Source organism: Sturnira hondurensis, unplaced genomic scaffold, assembly GCF_014824575.4.
Source record: "Sturnira hondurensis isolate 20B ecotype Veracruz unplaced genomic scaffold, ASM1482457v3 Scaffold0014112, whole genome shotgun sequence".
Taxonomy (NCBI): domain Eukaryota; kingdom Metazoa; phylum Chordata; class Mammalia; order Chiroptera; family Phyllostomidae; genus Sturnira; species Sturnira hondurensis.
Genome location: NW_028086743.1, coordinates 32,100 through 39,295, shown reverse-complemented (window position 1 = coordinate 39,295; position 7,196 = coordinate 32,100). Strand labels below are relative to the sequence as shown.

General features: G+C 35.3%; 1 non-coding gene across 1 annotated transcript; it reads left to right on the top strand.

Moving 5' to 3' along the window:
* Positions 1 to 6,647: 6,647 nt before the first annotated feature.
* LOC118998441 (small nucleolar RNA SNORA77) lies at positions 6,648 to 6,767 on the top strand. Its single transcript, XR_005068863.1, has one exon. It is a non-coding gene; the product is annotated as a small nucleolar RNA SNORA77 (small nucleolar RNA).
* The last annotated feature ends 429 nt before the right edge of the window (positions 6,768 to 7,196 follow it).

Here is a 7,196-nt window from a genome sequence, read left to right as displayed (position 1 = left end):
CTTCCCTTTAGAAAGTGACTTTAGTTTTGGGAGAATCCAAAAGTCATAAGGTGCCAAATCTGGGCTGTAAAGGAGCTGAGTCACCTGGGTGATTCAATATATTGCCAAAAATTCTCTGCACTAGATGTGATACATTAGTGGACACATTGTCATGATGAAGCTTCTAATTACCCGCGGTTCATAGCTGTAACCTTTTGAATTATCTGAATAGTTTTTGTGAAGGAATGTTCAAGCTTAAAATTTGACACAGATTTGTTGTTCTACTTGCTCAGTACTTTCGAATGTGATGGCCACACATTACATATGCTCATTCAACATCGTCTACTACTTGGACCGACTACTACAGTGAAGTTTTCATTGTCTATGCATGCTCATCCCAGTCCACTCTCCTTGGCTGCCAGATTACATCAACGTTGTGCAAATCAGTCTTGTTTTATTAGCATAGGCTGGATTTTTTCTGGACAGACCTCATATATCAAGCGAATTGTTTGACTGCAATTGTATGAAATCAGAAATCCCACAGGCAGGAAAAACAAAAACATAGAAAGACATGGAGTCTAAATAACATGTTACTAAGCAGTGAATGGGTTAACTATGAGATCAAAGAAGTAATGAAAATATACTTTGAAACAAATGGATATGAGAATACAACAACCAAAAATATATGAAACACAGCAAAAGCTGTCCTAAAAGGAAAGTTCATAACATTATTAGCATACCTAAAAAACAAGAAAAATTTTAAATAAACAATCTAACTTTAGACTTAAAGGAACCAGAAAAAAAAAAGGACAAAAACAAAACCCAGAATGTGTGGAAGAAAGGAAACAATAAAGATCAGAGCAGAAATAAACAAAACAGTGTCTAAAGTAAAATACTACAAAAGTCAATGAAACAAAAAGTTGCTTTTTTAAAAAAGATAAATACATTGGCAAACTCTTAAAAAGACTTATCCAGAAAAAAAGAGAGCACACTTAAATAAATAAAATCAGAAATGAAAAGAAGTAAGAACTGACAATTAAGACATACAAATAATTGTAAGAAAAATATTACAAACAATTATATGCCAACAAATTGTGCAATCTGAAAGAAATATATGCATTCCTAGAAAAGCGCAAACTTCCACAACTGAAGCAGGGAGAATCAGAGAATCTGAGTAGACAGATTACAACTAATGAAATTGAAGCAATAATAAAAAAAAAACCTTCCAACAAATGCAAGTCCTGGACCAGATGGTTTCACAGGTGAATTTTATCAAACATTCAAAGCAGAACACCCAGCATTCTCAAACTATTCTAAAAAACTGAAGATGAGTGAAGGCTTCCAACCTCATTTACAAGGCCAGCATCATTCTAATTCAAAAACCAGATAATGATGACTTTAGAGTCAAAAACTTAATTTGCCTTTCTGAGAACTGTCAGAAAGAACTATTTTGAAGAAGCTTTTCTCAGAGTATAGTGTCAAACTTCACAATTACAATGAAGGTGACTTTTTAATATGAAGTATTTTAATGTGCTTAAAAACCTTCTTCGAATACTCAAAACATTCTTTAAAATCTGAAATTGTTGTCTGAAGCCTTAAGAGATACTTTGATTATCACCTTGAACACTTGTGTCTGAATTGCTGAGAATAGAAAAATATAAACTAAGTAAAAATGTAAACTGCTCTATAAACCCAATGTTTTGAAAGTGGTTTTAAGCACTTTTGTAACTGTCAAATCTGAAAGATAAATAAATCCACAATGAAAATTTGTATGGATTTTTCTGTTAAAGATAAATACATTAAAAATGGAAAGTTGTATATACAGTGTTGGCCTGAATGTTTGTGTGTAATTTAAAAGGTAGACTTTATTCTGTTTGGCTTGATCTTTCAGTTTGAAATTGTCTAATATTCTGGGCTCTGTGATGACACAGACACATGTTGTACATCTTTGTTCCTATGGTTACCAACACTACATTGTACACTTATACATTTGCTGAAGGACAGAACTCAAAATGAGTGTTCTGACCACAGTTTAAAAAAAGAATATTTGCAGTAATCTTGCTGACAATTACCAGACACCAAAGAGAATTGGAAAGTATTTATTATTTTATTTATGAGCTTAGTTTATAGATTTTGCTGTTCACTTGAACCAAAGTGATGTGGTCCTGTATTTAAGGGAAATGTGAAACACAACATGTCATTGTTTTTTTCTGTCTTTTAATGTACATATGAAAACTCTTTAAAGAGAATATGGTGCATATCAATGGAGCCATAAGAAAAGATAAAATACTGACATATAAGACAACATGGCTGGAACTTGAGAATATTATGCTAAATGAACTATGCCAGTCAGAAAAAGCTAAGAACCATATGATTTCACTCAGATGTGAGATATAAAACTAAAACTCACACACACAACAGCACTTTGGTTAACAGAGGGAAAAGGATTATAGGATGGTAGAGGGTAAAAGGAGAAAAATATGTGGTGATGAAAGAAGTGGTGATTAATCACAATTATTGACATGATCAGTAGCAATTCCTGAACATTATGATTATTTTGAATCACTATGTTTATACAAACTAAGGGTTACCACCAATGCTTACCCTAAACACATCTTCACAGGGTTATAGAATAACAACTTTGATTAGAAAATTCCTATTTTATGTCTATATAAAATAAAATGACCTCTTAATTGGGCTATTGGTACATTTAGGGAAACAAGTCAAAAACTGGATTTTTTTGTTTACTTTTCTAAACCAGTGGCTGATTATTTGCAATTTTGCATTGCTATTATCTGGAAACAGAATGTAATTCTTAGCATAATTTTTCTATGGAAAATCTGGCATGTGAAAAGATAAGAAATATAACAGGAAAAGAGTTTGAATATAATTCCTGAAAGCTTAAACTTTAAAAATATATAATCTTCCAAAACTCAACAAAAAAGAAACAGAAAACCTGAACAGGCCAATAACAGCAGATGAAATGAAGCAGTAATCAAAAAACTCCCGTCACACAAAAGCCCTGGACCACATGGTTTCCAAGGAGAATTATACAAAGCATTTAAGGAAGAGCTAACCCCTATTCTTCATAGACTATTCCAAAACATCCAAAATGATGAAAGACTCCGAACTCTTTTTATGAAGCCAGCATCATCTTAATTCCAAAACCAGATAGAGACACAACAAAGAAAGAAAACTACAGGCCAATATTGCTGATGAACATAGATGCTAAAATCCTCAATAAAATATGGGCAAATCGCATCCAACAATACATCAAAAAGATCATACAGCATGACGAACTGGGATTCATGCCAGGGATGCAAGAATGGTTCAATATTTGCAAATCAGTAAATGTAATACATCACATAAACAAAAGCAAAGACAAAAACCACAATTATATCAATAGATACAGAAAAAGTTTTTGATAAGGCACCACACCGATTTGTTATAAAAACACTCAGCAAAGTGGGAATAGAGGAAGCATTCCTCAATATAATAAAGGCCATATATGGGAGACCTACAGCCAACATCATACTCAATGGGCAAAAACTAAAAGCTTTTCCACTAAGATCAGGAACAAGACAAGGTTGTCCACTTTCACCACTTCTATTCAATATACTATTATTGGAAGTTTTAGCCACAGCGATCAGACAAGAAAAGGAAATAAAAGCCATCCAAATAGGAAAAGAGGAAACAAAACTGGCATTGTTTGCAGATGACATGATAGTGTACATGGAAAAGCCTATAGCCTCTACCCCAAAAATGCTTGAAATAATAAATGAATTTTGCAAAACAGCGGGTTACAAAGTCAATATCCAGAAATCAAGGGCATTTTTGTATAGCAACAATGATATAGCAGAAGTAGAAATCAAGAAAAAAATCTCATTCAATATAGCAAAATCAAAAATAAAATATCTGGGAATAAACCTAACCAAGGAGGTAAAAGACCTGTATGCAGAAAAGTACACAACACTGAAGAAAGAAATGAAGGAAGACACAAACAAATGGAAACATATACTGTGTTCATGGATTGGAAGAATTAACATCATCAAAATGTCCACACTACCCAAAGCAATTTACAGATTCAATGTAATACCTATTAAAGTACCAATGGCATATTTCACAGATATAGAACAAACGCTTCAAAAATTTATATGGAGCCATAAACAACCCCGAATAGCAGCTGCAATTTTGAGAAAGAAGAACAAAGTAGGAGAGTTCACAATACCTGATATCAAACTGTATTACAAGGCTACTGTAATCAAAGGAGCCTGGTACTGGCATAAAAACAGGCACATAGACCAATGGAATAGAACAGAGAGCCCTGAAATAAACCGAACTCTCTACAGTCAATTAATATTCCACAAAGGGGGCAGTAACATAAAATGGAGTAAAGACAGCCTTTTCAACAAATGGTGTTGGGAGAACTGGACAGCTACACACACAAAAAATGAAACTTGAGCACCGAATTACACCATGCACCAAAATAAATTCAAGGTGGATAAAAGACTTAAATATAAGCTGTGAGCCATTAAAGTCCTAGAGGAGAGCATTGGCAGGAAAATCTCAGATATTCCACGCAGCAATATTTTTACTGATACATCCCCTAGAGCAAGGGATATAAAGGAAAGAATAAACAAATGGGATCTCATCAAACTTAAAAGCTTCTGCATGGCTAAGGAAAACAGTATCAAGATAAAAAGAGAAGCAACTGGTTGGGAAAACATATTTGCCAATGATACCTCAGACAAAGGTTTAATCTCCAAAATATACAAAGAAATTACATGACTACACTCAAAGAAGACAAGCAACCCAATTAAAAAATGGGCAAAGAACTTGAACAGATATTTCTTCAAGGAGGACACACAGAGGATTCAGAGACACATGAAAAGATGATCGATATCGCTAGCTGTCAGAGAGATGCAAATTAAAACCACAATGAGATACCACGTAACACCAGTCAGAATGGCCATCATAAACAAAGAAACAAACAAGTGCTGGAGAGGCTGTGGGGAAAAGGGGGCCCTAGTTCACTGTTGGTTGGATTGCAGACTGGTACAACCACTATGGAAAACAGTATGGAGTTTTCTAAGAAAACTAAGAATGGATGTGCCTTTTGACCCAGCAATTCCACTCTTAGGAGTATATCCTAAGAACCTTGAATCACCGATCCAAAAGAACCTATGCACCTCAATGTTCATAGCAGCACAATTTACAATAGCCAAGAGTTGGAAGCAACCTAGATGCCCATCGGTCAATGACTGGATCAAAAAACTATGGTACATTTACACAAAGGAATTCTATGCTGCAGAAAGGAAGGAGGAATGCCTACCCTTTGCAACATCATGGATGGAACTAGAAAGCATTATGCTGATTGAAATAAGCCAGGTGGTGAAAGACAAATACCATATGATCTCACCGTTAACAGGAATCTAAACAAAACAAACAAGCAAGCAAAATATGACCAATGACACTCAAATGCGGAACAGGGCTGACAGGGTCCAGAGGGGAGAGGGGAGAGAATCATAGGGGAAAAGGGGATGGGCTCAATTGAACAAGCATAAAGGACACATGAACAATAACTAAGGGTGGGGGGGGCGGAAATGGGAGGGAGGCGGGGAGCATGGGGCAGGGAGCCTGAAGGGCTGGGAATATAAGACAGAAAGCTGTACAAGAATTAAATTAAAAAATATTAAAAATAATAATAAAACTATAACTGCAATTTAATTATCATCTGTAAAAAAGTAAAAATAATTACTAGAGATTATCTAACATCCATAAATAAATTATTTCAGTTATAGTAAAAAAAAGACCATCAAACTGAAGCACATTTCTCATAATATCCCATCTCAATCTCCACAGTAGATGATGAACTTGCTAATAAAGAAGCTTAAAAAATCAGGTCTTTTTCTTGATATTAAGAACAGATGTGCATGATGGCTACCTAGAGAGAAATATAAATTTTGGTAGCTGTATATTACACCTGTCTCTTTTTTTCCCTCCTGACGTATTCCCAATTAGGTTAGGAGAGTTCTGTCCACAATCACAGTGTCACCATCTGCTCTTTTAACCAAATGTACTGATTTTTGCTAAACCAAGTGAAACTTATATAATGGTTTTGCCTTGTAATTTATTTAATTTTATGGTTTAAATCAAAAGGAGCAGGGCTAATGAACCTGCTACTTTCACTTTTTCATAAAGATAAACCTGCTTTTCACTTTCACCAGATTCCCTTGTTAAATTTGCTGAAGATTGTCAGCCAATCTGTTAGTGTTTGTTTCTCTCATCAGTGAGAGTCACATCTGTCAACCTTTGAAGATTCGACATTCTTTGAGAAGTCTGTGCTCAAGGAAAAAAATAAATTTAAATGGTAAACAAATTAGGTACACAACAAAGAACTTCATAAAATATCAGTTTTTCATGGGGAAAAATACATATAAAGTCTACTTTTGACCCTGAGATGTGCTCAGAGGAAGAAAAACCAAAAGGACATGTCATAAGTCACATAAGTGCCATATCTGCGTAAAAGTAGATTTGCCCCTTGCCATGTATAATGTAGTAATAACAACTATAATAGCAATAATCAAATGTTACAACATTGCCAAAGAGAAAAATAATTATAATAAGCCTTTTATGATTACCTTTTCCAGTATAAAATTTTTCTTAATGCTGACTCACTTTGCACCCAACTGCAGTTCCAGGTGGGTGCTTTTTCTGTCTGCCACAGAAACATTCTGTGATTCTATAACTACCTTGCCTGTCAAGGGTGACCATCCAGGCTCCTAATGCATGTTCACTGGGCTATGATCACAGTGCTTTAGCAGGTGGTCAAAGGATGGTGTCTGCCTAGAGCCCTACAGAAGCTGAATGGACTTGGAGAGGTCCTCATAATCTGCTGTTTACTCAGGGCCTGTTACGACTTCTTCCATAGCAAGTGACCAGATGTAATTGAGCGGACTGACAGGGGTCCTATGCATGAATGGAAGTTCATGTGGGTGACTCTGAGGGCATAGGTAGAACAGAAGCCTGTTCTACAGAGGATGGGTCCTAGGTTTGTACCAGGCAGGGTCTGGCAAAAAATGATAGTACAGAGAAAGTGGCTGAAAAACTAGGAGCTCTTTGGGTGAAAGAGGAGAGCAAGGGGTTCAAAGATGAGACCAGAGAGAAAGATGAGGAGAAGCAATAAATACTCTGCTGCAGAGTTGTTCTCTTTTTAA